Raw genomic sequence first — 12,372 nt, 5'->3', positions numbered from 1 at the left:
CAAGAGAAATAACTCTATGAACTGTGAAAATTCAGATTTTTCACAAAAGTAGTGCTGCGATGGCCGGGAATCGAACCCGGGTCAACTGCTTGGAAGGCAGCTATGCTCACCACTATACCACCATCTCACGGATCTGGCCCATAAACGTCATAATTTCCGCAACACAGGGAAAAACCGGATTTCAATTGGGACTGAGGTTTGTCTGTCCGCTTTGCAGCAAAAGGCAGGACTAGATGACTAATCCTTGATTTAAAAAGGTCCTGGAAACATTCCTCAGAGAATTTGGTCCATATTGACATGATGGCGTCACGCAGTTGCTGCAGATTTGTCGGCTACACATCCATGATGTGAATCTCCCGTTCCACCATATCCCAAAGGTGTTCTATTGATTTGACATCTGGTGACTGTGGAGGCCATTTGAGGACAGTGAACTCATTGTCATGTTCAACAAACCGTTCTGAGATGATTCGGGCTTTATGACACATCGCGTTATCCTGCTGGAAGTAGCCATCAGAAAATGGGTACACTGCGGTCATAAAGGGATGGACCAATACTCAGGTAGGCTGTGGCGTTGGCACGATGCTAAATTGGTACTGATGGGTTCAAAGTGTGCCAGGAAAATATCCCCCCAAACCGTTACACCACCACCACCAGCCTGAACCGTTGATACAAGGCAGGATGGATCCATGCTTTCATGTTGTTGATGCCAAATTCTGACCATACCATCCGAATGTCGCAGCCGATATTGAGACTCATCATACCAGGCAACCTTTTTCCAAACTTCTGTTGTCCAAATTTGGCGAGCCTGAGTGAGTGAATTGTAGCCTCCGTGTACTGTTCTTAGCTGACAGGAGTGGTACCCAGTGTGGTTCTGCTGCTGTGGCCCATCCACCTCAAGGTTCGACGTGTTGTGCATTCAGAGATGCTCTTCGGCATACCTCGGTTGTAACCAGTGGTTATTTGAGTTGCTGTTGCCTTTCTATCAGCTACAACCAGTCTGGCCATTCTCTTCTGACCTCTGGCATCCACAAGGAATTTGCCCCCAAGGAACTAGCGCCCACTGGATATTTTCTCTTTTTCCGACCACTCTCTGTGAACCCCAGAGAGGTTTTTGCGTGAAAATCCCAGTAGATTGGCAGGTTCTGAAATACTCAGACCGGCCCGTCTGTTACCAACAACCATGCCACGTTCAAAGTCACTTAAATCACCGTACTTCCTCATTCTGATGCTTGGTCTTAACTACAGGAGATTCTCTTGACCATGTCTACGTGCCTAATTGCATTGATTTGCTGCCATGTGATTGGCTGGTTAGAAATTTTCGTCGAAGCTACATCCCCTTCGTGGTCGATCCTGAAGACAGGAAGACACGAAGTTCTAAGAGTTGCTAGTTCAAGAGAAATAACTCTATTGAACTGTGAAATTTCAGATTTTTCACAAAAGTAGTGCTGCGATGGCCGGGAATCGAACCCGGGTCAACTGCTTGGAAGGCAGCTATGCTCACCACTATACCACCATCGCACGGATCTGGCGCATAAACGTCATAATTTCCGCAACACAGGGAAAAACCGGATTTCAATGGGACTGACATTTGTCTGTTCGCTTTGCAGCAAAAGGCACGACTAGATGACTAATCCTTGATTTAGCAAGGTACTGGAAACATTCCTCAGAGAATTTGGTCCATGCAACCGATAGGGGGCAGTAAGCAGAGCAACAGTTGGAAAAGTGATTAAATATTTAGTAGTATAGGTAGTAGCAGCGGTAGTAGCGGTAGTAGCAGCGGTAGTAGCGGTAGTAGCAGCGGTAGTAGCAGCGGTAGCAGCGGTAGTAGCAGTAGTAGCAGCGGTAGTAGCAGTAGTAGCAGCGGTAGTAGCAGTAGTAGCAGCGGTAGTAGCGGTAGTAGCAGCGGTAGGAGCAGTAGCAGATTAGAACAACGAACAACTTTACATGACAATATTGGATGATGTAGGAGATTATAACATTGCTTTGGTTACAATCTCTGTATAATATAAAGATAAAACTGGAGGTCATATATTTGGGGATTGTTATCTCTAAGGACAAAACAGCAATTGAAAAGATGAATATTTGGAACAATGTGGACAAGTGTAAGTCAATTATAAACAGTTGGCTGCAAAGGGATATTTCAATTTTTGGCAGAATCTTATTATCAAAAATGGATAGTCTGTCCAGACTAATTTATCCGGCATTCTCCTTACCCATCTCAACAAAAATGATCAAAACAATATACCGTTAATTTTAAGTTCATAACGATAAATAGATGTCAATATATAAGAAAGATTGACATGGTAAAAAAACTATGATGATGGGGGGTTGAATGTGATCGATTTCGATATTATGAATGGTGTATTGAAACTGAAATGGTTTCAATATTTCCTTATCCTTCCTAATCCTAATCCCTAATCCTTCCTTCCAAATAGACATTCCTTCTGGTTTATTGTTCCTAATATGATTTTCCAAAAAATGGGTGGAATAGACTTTCTTCTATGCTGTGACTTTGATTATAGCTCATTACCACGTAAACTCTGCTTTCCATCAGCTAGTCCTTCTCTATTGGAAATGGATTTATAGTCATAATTTTACACCACACAACACACCTGTATGGAACAACAGGTACATTTTGCTCAGTAGAAAATCTGTTTATATAGAGGATTGGAAATCAAAAGGAGTCTGGGCTGTTGCACACTCTCTGGATGATACTGGTAATGTGTTACAGTTTGAGGATTTTTGCAAAAAATACCAAATTCAATGTACTGTTAAGCATTATAATAGAGAGGTCGATGGTTAAAGAAGACATTCGTCACTCTAAGGTCTCTCCTGATACGCATTAAAGGTTTAGATTTTTGTGACTTTAAACGTACTAACAAAGTCATTAGAAACATTTTGCTAGAAGAATATTACCCTAACCCAATAAAAAGATGGTATATCCTAAAGGAATTTGAAGTGGAAAAGATTAGGAAAATAAGAAAAAAATATATTTCATTTCCACTTCCAACGAAAATAACTTCACAATTTTAAATGAAATTTACCCCACAAACGAGTTTTTGAGATTAAAATTTAATTTTGAATTGAATAATTGTGTTTTTTGTGAAAGGGAAATTGAAACTTTGCAACATCTTTTCTTTCATTGTGATTCAGTGCAATATTTCTGGAGTGAGATGCAGAGCTGGCTGCAGTCCATGTGACATCTGCTGCCCATGTCCGATGTGACATTTATTAGTTGGTGTAAAACTTTTTGAGAACGTCACTGAGCCTCATTCGTTTAGACTGATGGCGCCATCTGCTGGAGAAAGACGGGATGGACTTTCAAAATGGACTTTTAAGAGAAAACGGGGTTACTTTATGTATAGATGGCCGTGGAACGGTGAATCCATGGATTATTGATATTTCCTCTAATCTTCTGTATTGTGGTTATACTTTACATATCGGGGGGCTTGTTAAAATATTACGTTGTAAATAGTTACGAATCCCGGAGAAACAACTCTAATAAAGTGGGAAAATTGTGATTTGATAATAAATAATTTTGCTGCGATGGCCGGGAATCGAACCCGGGTCAACTGCTTGGAAGGCAGCTATGCTCACCACTATACCACCATCGCACAGATGTGGAGAATAAACGTCATAGCTTGGGCAAAACTGGGTAAAACCGGTTTTCGATGGGTCTGCTCTGCAGCAAAAGGCAGGACTGGATGCAACACTGAGGCTCTAGAGACAAAGCAATTTAAACTTTTCAAAATTAAATATAATATTGCATTAAGTCAGTCAGAAGTTTTTATTTTTTTTGTAAACTTTGTTTATTGATTTTTAAGACACAAATTGACAAAGATAAAGTGCATTTATAGCAGTAATATATGATCCAAAACACAAACAAACAACAAAAACTAACAAAAAAAACTCGGCAAAGTCGGTTTGGCCATATTTCACATATTACAGTGATAATAACCACACTTTTCAGGTCAAAATAGAAATAAATAGATAAACGACAAAAGGTAAATAATAAAAGTGGAATCTTATTCAAGTGTAACTGGGATGGTGACTTTCTCTGCATAGGCAAATAAAGGCCCCCACATTTCACTAAAATTTCTGGAAGAGCCTCTCAGAGTGTGTCAGATTTTTTCAAGCCTCAAATTGTTGAAAATCTCCTTTATCCACAGTGCATGTGATGGCAGTGTTGGTGATTTCCACCTCATTAGAATAAGACGTCTAGCCAATAATGTCACAAAAGCTATCAGATCTGCTTGAAGTTTAAGCAAAGGCAGTTGAGAGATGCCAAACAATGCAGTAATGGGATCAGGCTCAATAACTGTCCCAGTTACCTCCGTCAAGGTCTTAAAAATTGCAGTCTAATAGTTATTCAGGGATGTGCATGACCAAAACATATGCACATGATTGGCTGGTGTTTGATGACATTTTTCACAAGAGGGATCAACACTATCATAAACCTTACAAAGTCTAACTTTGGTCCAATGAGTGCGGTGAACAACTTTACATTGGATCAACCCATGTAGGGCGCAGACAGAAGAGGTATGTACCCGTTTAAGAATATCCTCCTACAGCTCACCAGAAATCATCTCCCCCATGTCCTCCCAAAGAGCCTTCACAGAATCCAGAGATGTAGAGGATAAGGTTTGAATATGACTGTATATATACGAAATCATACCCTTCATCACCGGGACCCGAGTGAGAAAGGCATCCAGGTGTGTCATCAGGCCTATTAGGGAACTGGGCGTATTGACTGTCTGAATAGATTTAAATGCGATCAAATCAGCCACGACTTGTACTCGTGACATCCTTCTGATTTTTTCAGAGTCAAATATCACCATATGTTCATACTTTACACAAAATACTTTGGGTTGTTAGTTTTGTAAGCTGTTATTTACTTGCAAATGCTTGTTTGATTAATAACAACATACTAAACCTACTTTATTCTCTGTTACATTAGAAAGTGAATGATGCAGAACTGGACCGAAAAGTGGACCGAGTCACAAACATTGAAAAAAACATTGAAAAGAAGGATGATTTCTCTATATCAAAGTAATAAGCGGTGATGTCCACTATGTTGATTTGGTTATTCATGTATTTGGTGATTTGATTTGATTATTCATGTTGGCATTTTTTATTTTATTTTATGTTAAATTCTGTAAAAGCTATTTTGCTGTTTGTCTTTTTTTTTTTTTCTTGTGATGTAATGACCGAAAATAAACTGAAACTGAAATAATTATTATGAAATATTATTATGAATGACATATATGTTGAGTTCTACCCAAGTAAAATAGGAAGATCAACAGCGTTTACTATTCTCATCACGGTATCTGAGCTCTACTGATGGTTGCTCTATCATAGATGATATAATCTTAATGTAACAATCAGTGTCGCAGATCACTCCTTCCTGTATAAAGAGAGATGTTAAATTAAGTAATGGAGATGCCGGGGATTGAACCCGGGGCCTCATACATGCAAAGCATGCGCTCTACCACTGAGCTACATCCCCTTTGGGGTCCATCCCGAAGACAGGAAGACACGAAGTTCTAAGAGTTGCGAGTTGAACTGAGTCTGTTGAACTGTAAAAATTCAGATTTTTCACAAAAGTAGTGCTGCGATGGCCGGGAATCGAACCCGGGTCAACTGCTTGGAAGGCAGCTATGCTCACCACTATACCACCATCGCACAGATGTGGATCATAAACGTCATAAGTTCAGCAATACTGGGTAAAACCGGTTTTCGATGGGCCTGCTCTGCAACAAAGGAATCAGAATCAGAAAGGGGTTTATTGCCAAGTTTGTTAACACACACAAGGAATTTGTTGTGGTGATTGGTGCAATACAATAAAAATATAAAAACAAACACATATATAGAGATAAAATAAGAGATAGAATAAAATAAAATGTATAAACAGAAATAAACAGAATGTACAATATGAGGTTTTAAAGTGCCGGATATGAGTCTTTATCAAAAGGGACGTAGGATGACAGATGACAGATTAAATTACCTTTATATCTGAACTCATTATATAATGCAAGTAAGGTTGCTTAAAAGTTGGTGGGGACAATTTGAGCCTCCTGAAGAGTTGGTAGTGTTATGTCCCTACAGTCCCTATGCAAACCTACGCCCGTGGATTATATAATTTTAATGTAACAATCAATGTCGCTGATCACTCCTTCCTGTATAAAGAGAGATGTTAACATAAATAATGGAGATGCCGGGGATTGAACCCGGGGCCTCATACATGCAAAGCATGCGCTCTACCACTGAGCTACATCCCCTTCCATATCTGGTCCTGAGAGGAAAGTAGTGACGTGGCATATCGCCATCTGCTGGAGACAAGCGGTATCGAGTTCTAAAAAGGGCTTCAAAGAGTTTGAATTGGAAGAAAAAAATGTTGATGTACGCACAAGAAGGTCGGTACAACGGCTGAATCAAATGAGATCATATTCGGCAGATTTCACATCTCTATAGGACTGTAAAATGTGCAGTTCTGAGTTATTTATTGACAAACGTTTGGAAAACGTAAAATATTGGAATGAAAAGAAGATTGGATGTGCGATGGCCGGGAATCGAACCCGGGTCAACTGCTTGGAAGGCAGCTATGCTCACCACTATACCACCATCGCGACGTTTAGTGCTGATATCACATCTTTTTTTCACAAATCAGGACGGAACTGAGACTATGGACAAAGGAGATTGCGCAAAAAGATTATAAGAAACAAAAGCATTTGCGCTATGCTAGAGACTGATCCGGAACATCTGTATTTGAGTAAATGAAACTAACAATAACAACATTATAATGACATTCATTTTTTTTGTGCTTATATTTTGTCCTTCTATCCTTGAACATTTCTCAATGACTCTGGTTAAAGTCAGGGATGTTTTTGACAAGTTTCTTCTCGGTGAAGAGCTGGTGCAGAGCAACAGCACTATTTTTTTTTTTATTGAAAATATCTTATTTTATCTTATCCCTTGGAAAATAGGTTTTTAATCTCAATGGGATCTTCCTGGTTAAATAAAGGTTAAATAAAAAAAAATGTTTTTGATTGAAACAATCTTTTTATTTGATTGAATAATTAAGAAACAAATCTACCTCCATACAGCAGAGGATAAATCTCCATGGTGGTGTTCAGTGCTGCTTCAGGGTTGTCGTATTGCTGAAATCTCACTGCTTGTAGCAGTGTAGCAGGAGAACCGGTCTTGTGCACAAACCAAAGATGCTTTACAATATATATGATGTAATATATAAAAACGAATTATTGAATCTATTATGTGTTCATTTAATTTAAGGGAAAATGCAAATTAAAAAAGCACCTCTATAAAAGTAGACTATTTTCTTCTACATGACCTATTCTAAGGTGTGTTCTCTACTTTTCTGCACAATTACACCACTAAGATTAAAAACATTGTAAAAGACCAACACCACACATTTAGTTTCTATCTCACCTATGTAGCTCCCCTCTGAAGATCCCCTGAAGATCACCTGAAGGTCACTTGAAGGTCACCTGGGCCCAATGTTGGCGTGTCTTTGCCAGCTGAGATACACTGATACTGTTTTCCAGAGAAATTAGAGAGGGAACCTCTGATCAGGACCAGAAGAGAAAAGTTAAGCTTTACTTTCCAGGTAAAACAACAAGAACGGTTAAGTTCAAGCCCCACAGGGGAAAACACAACATCAGAAATATTAAAGAAATAAAACATTAATTTACCTCCATTTTTTTACCATTACCAGCTCCATTCCCAACGATGCCTCCCATCCCTTAGCTAGTGAGTTCCAGCTACTGCCATCAGGACGCAGATTCATAGTCCCCAGAACTAGGACCACACGCTACAGGAACAGCTCTGTCCCTGCTGCTGTCTCTCTTTTAAACAAATCTTAATGCATTTTATTTATTGCTGAGGTCTATCCTGCTTTTAACTTATTTATTTCTATTTATTAGAAACCCTGACCTTGGTTTTTACCTCTATTCATTGTTATTTGCCTTGTGGGCAACATCTACTTTTATCCTGTTCAGTGAGCATCGTGAGTACCTGCCATGTCTGTGTTGTGCTGTTGTAAACCTGTTCATTGTTTTTTTCCTGTGTCAAATTAATGACTCTAAAGATTGTGTGTGAGATGCCTTCTACTGCTACTGCAAAACAAATCTACCTACGGGTATTAATAAAGTCAACTTGTAACTTGTAACTCGTACCTGATATTTTGTATGTTGTCTGAACCGCTGCATGATTCCTGGACAAAGACTGAGTCGATGATCAATTGATATTGATGTATGGCTGATCAGGTCCAAGCTGTTTCACGTCGAGCTTCCTCCGTTGTCCATCTCCAACTCAAACTCACTCTCTCCTTGTGACGGACGGCAGTGATGTGAAATGTATAATATGTATATATGTGGATATATGTATATAATATGTATATTTACTAACTGACTGTATGTATTGCATGACTTCATCTTGGTATACTTAAATATGTACGAGCAGTCAAAGATGATATTTTTATGTCATTTATATATGATATATCAACACAGCCATCCCCCTCTCAAAACTTAATTATACTCACAGGGCCTAAATGCCTCCCCAACACACTGCACATGCACGTCACACCACATTTATTCAATGATAAACCTTTATATTCTCTGTCCTCTCCTGTTTATAAATACTTGTCTCTCTTATGTCTCTTTCTTCTCAAACACAACACATTACACATTTATTCACACATACTACATCACATCACACACTCACCAAACTGCACCCATCACTATCTTTATTGTCCTACATTTTCATGTTTCACTTTCGGTAATCTCTTCTTTGGCAGAATCTTCCTTTTTTCCAATTTTTTCTCCCTTTTTTCCCTTCCTTTACTTGAGGGACCAATAAAATGTTGTAGACTGCCAAGAAGGCTAGTGAAGGAAACACACACACGCACACATACACACACAAAGCCACTGCTTCCAGTCCACTTTTGTGCCATTTAGAGATATGGCCAAAGTTCAAATATTTGTAGAGAGGGTTCTCTTTATATGTAGGATTCAATTAGTGCTTATTAGTAGGAAACACGTTGTAGTCTGAGGGTTAGCAGTCCGTCACTGTTTGCTGCAGCTTGCTCCCACAACAAATTTGGCAAGATGTGGCTGGATGCAGTTTAAAAACATGTTAAACCTTTGACACAATTGATATACATTGTGTAAAATTTTGCTGACAAAATTTGACAAATTTGCTGACGACACCCCTGTGGTTGGACTGATTTCCCAGGGAGACGAGTCAGCCTACAGAGACGAGGTGCAGAGGCTCTCAGCTTGGTGTTCAGACGACAATCTGACACTGAACACAGCAGAAAACAAAGGAGATCATAGACTTTCAGGAGGACAGAACCGTCCCACTCCCCTGGGTTTGGTACCACTCCCATTCACAGCCGCTACTCATCCCACGTTCAGGGCAGGCGCTACACGATGACTCAGTGGTTTCTAAGAGCCACAGTTCAAAACAACCTAGATGGCTGCATAATTGCTAACAGCACTTTGGATCAACAAGTTCTACTTCAGAAACCATTTACTGGTATTCCTAAGAGAAGAATGGATATTGCTGAACATGAAAGTGTGATTTTGATCCACTTCAAATTCTGTACTTTGAGCCACCCATAAAATTACACCACTTTCAACCAGTGACCTAAAAATTAAATGTAGGAAGATCAAAACAAAATCTTTCAAGTGTCCCAATTACCATTGAAGATTTTGATGCTCCATTGTGGTTCCATAGAAATGGACCTCTTCCTCAGAGAACAGCAATTAAACAACAGATTGCTTCAATCAATGCTGACTGCCAAAACATATTCAAATAACTCTTTAAAGTGACAACTATTTATTTTGATTTAAATGAAATGTAATATGGCATTAACTCATATCAGTCAGAAGACTTGAGTGATTGAGATACTGCAATTTTCAATTTCAGAGGCAGAAGGCAGCTTTTCCCAACACTAAACCATCAACACAACATCACATCTTCCTGCCAGGCAGTAATATAAGGACAGCTCATTTGACTTCTTCTCAAATAATGGGGCTGGTGTAGTTTTGGGAACCCTAGGGGGTATGAGAACTCAATCCATTTACATAGCCTGCTTAAAAAAAGGGTGCCGAGGCTGCATGCAAGCAAGCCTTTGCAAGGAGAAGTTTGTTTTTTCAAGTGACACATCGTGTATGTGGCGTGTACAGTATGTTCTTTTAGAGCACTTCTTCTGTCACAGCAGTAGTAGCAGCTCCGCTCTTTCCCGTTTATCCTGGCCCAAACAAGATGACATTATATAATATTATTATATACGAATTTTATAATATTCATATTATATAATAATATTATTATACTTAATATTATACTTATGACATATACATATCTGCGCAGCACTTAGCAACCAAACACTGCTGCATTGCATTGTGGGAAGTTTCTGCCTAGCTAGTGTCCATCAATCCACACTAATACATTTGTCCGGAGTGAGTATGGATAGCGCATACTATTGTGTATGTAGGCTACTAATGTTTCAGACGCACTAAAAAATCTCACATACTGTTTTTGTATACTCATTAGAGTGGAAGTATGCAATTTCGGACGCAGCTAATGTCTTTGTGTTTGAGTTCTTGTTTGACCTTCCTGTTTCCCATCAGCCCTGATTGTCTGCACCTGTGTCTCGTTAACCCTTGTGTATAGCCTATCTGGTCTTGTCTTTCCCTTGCTCCCTGCTGGTCCATGCTGTTTCCTCCCTCCGTGTTTTCCATGTGTTTAGTAGTTTTTAATTCTTGTTCCGGGTTTTTTGCCATCCTGCAAAGCAGCGCTTTCTGTTTGATTAAATAAATCAGTATTTTTTGGGAACTCCTGCCGCCTGCTCTCCTGCATCTGGGTCCGAACAACCACCATTCCGTGACAACAGGGATGGGCTTCAGTGCCATCTATGCTGGCGGTGCAGTTGAACACGCTGGCTGCCCAAGGCCACTGAGGTGACATACAAGGTTTTCTTCTGCTCTTTTGTGCCCACAGCTCCATGGATTTGTGATCCGGACAAAAGTCTGCCATTGTAAGCTGAAGTAAAATGTGAAATGATTTAATTCTAACTGGATAAAGTGTGTGGAAATTTGTCTTTGTTCGTAGTTAATGATTAAAACTTTGGGTCTCCACAATGTCTGTGTATTGTCTCGAGTGTGGTTTGATTCCCTGCCATGACACCCCGTTCTTTAGGTTGACTGTTTCAACAACTTACTACTTACTGTTTGGCTGGGTTTTTATTTTTTATCTAACCAGGTCGGTCCCGTTGAGATACGATGACCTCTTTTTCAAGGGAAGCCTGGCCAAGACAGCAGCCAGAGAAACATTAAAAGTGCAACAATTAAAAACGGACACCACCAACTCACTCAATAAAATGAATAAATACAATACTCAACACTCAACAAGATAAAAATGTGTGCTAGGTTAAAACACAAGATTAAGAAGTAACATTAAAACAAGTGTGAAAAGTAGCTTCTGCAAGATCCTTCATACGGCTTTTAAAATTTCCAACAGTGATGAGATCTTTCAGATCTTTCAGCAGCAGTAGCAGCTCCGCTCCGCTCTTTCCCGTTTATTCTGGCCGAAACAACATATAATATTATTATATACGAATATTATAATATTGATATTATATGATATTATGATACTTAATATTATACTTAATAAATATACATATCACTTAGCAACCAAACGCTGCTGCATTGCATTGTGGGAAGTTTCTGCTCAGCTAGTGTCCATCAATCCACACTAAAAAAAAGCTCCGGAATGAGTATGGATAGAGCACACTATTGAGTACGTTCTAATGTTTCGGACGCACTAAAAAATCTTGCATACTCATTAGGGTGGAAGGATGCGATTTCGGACGCAGCCTTAGTGTCTTCTGTAGGGAGTTCCAGGCAGCAGGTGCAGAAGACTTTACCTAGTTCGGAATGGACCTTTGGGTGCACTGCACGAACACAGAATTTATTGAAATTGATTTGTCTTGACATTTTCCACATTATTGCACTGACAGTATGTCCAGCGTGCACAGTAAGCTACTGCTGATTTGCCATGCGTTCTGTGTGTGCAGGGAACACAAGCTGCACAGACATTCATTAGCATGAGCCAGTTCCTCCAGTTGTTGCCATGTGGTTGTTTAACCTGGACTAAACTTCTTCCCACATAACTGGACGATAACTGCTTGTATGGTGTTAGTCATCTTCAGGTTGATCAAAATAAATATCTCTGTCTGTTTTACTGTTAATATTTAATTTTAAGGTGGTCAAGTAATGAGAGAATATCTGTTTTGGAAGCTTAGCGAGATTTATTAAGGTGGAAATTCTGCCTTTTCTGTGTACTATAAATTGA

At 39.4% G+C, this 12,372-nt stretch overlaps 7 non-coding genes across 7 annotated transcripts; all 7 read right to left on the bottom strand.

Moving 5' to 3' along the window:
• Positions 1-55: 55 nt before the first annotated feature.
• trnag-ucc (transfer RNA glycine (anticodon UCC)) lies at positions 56-127 on the bottom strand. Its single transcript has one exon. It is a non-coding gene; the product is annotated as a tRNA-Gly (tRNA).
• A 1,319-nt stretch (positions 128-1,446) lies between these two features.
• Positions 1,447-1,518, bottom strand: trnag-ucc (transfer RNA glycine (anticodon UCC)). The gene has a single exon. It is a non-coding gene; the product is annotated as a tRNA-Gly (tRNA).
• Positions 1,519-3,542: 2,024 nt separating this feature from the next.
• Positions 3,543-3,614, bottom strand: trnag-ucc (transfer RNA glycine (anticodon UCC)). Its single transcript has one exon. It is a non-coding gene; the product is annotated as a tRNA-Gly (tRNA).
• Positions 3,615-5,434: 1,820 nt separating this feature from the next.
• On the bottom strand, positions 5,435-5,506 carry trnaa-ugc (transfer RNA alanine (anticodon UGC)). Its single transcript has one exon. It is a non-coding gene; the product is annotated as a tRNA-Ala (tRNA).
• Positions 5,507-5,610: 104 nt separating this feature from the next.
• trnag-ucc (transfer RNA glycine (anticodon UCC)) lies at positions 5,611-5,682 on the bottom strand. The gene has a single exon. It is a non-coding gene; the product is annotated as a tRNA-Gly (tRNA).
• Positions 5,683-6,206: 524 nt separating this feature from the next.
• trnaa-ugc (transfer RNA alanine (anticodon UGC)) lies at positions 6,207-6,278 on the bottom strand. Its single transcript has one exon. It is a non-coding gene; the product is annotated as a tRNA-Ala (tRNA).
• Positions 6,279-6,554: 276 nt separating this feature from the next.
• On the bottom strand, positions 6,555-6,626 carry trnag-ucc (transfer RNA glycine (anticodon UCC)). Its single transcript has one exon. It is a non-coding gene; the product is annotated as a tRNA-Gly (tRNA).
• Positions 6,627-12,372: the final 5,746 nt, after the last annotated feature.

Source organism: Cololabis saira, chromosome 22 (genome assembly GCF_033807715.1).
Source record: "Cololabis saira isolate AMF1-May2022 chromosome 22, fColSai1.1, whole genome shotgun sequence".
Taxonomy (NCBI): Eukaryota; Metazoa; Chordata; class Actinopteri; order Beloniformes; family Belonidae; genus Cololabis; species Cololabis saira.
This window is presented reverse-complemented; position numbering and strand designations above follow the sequence as displayed.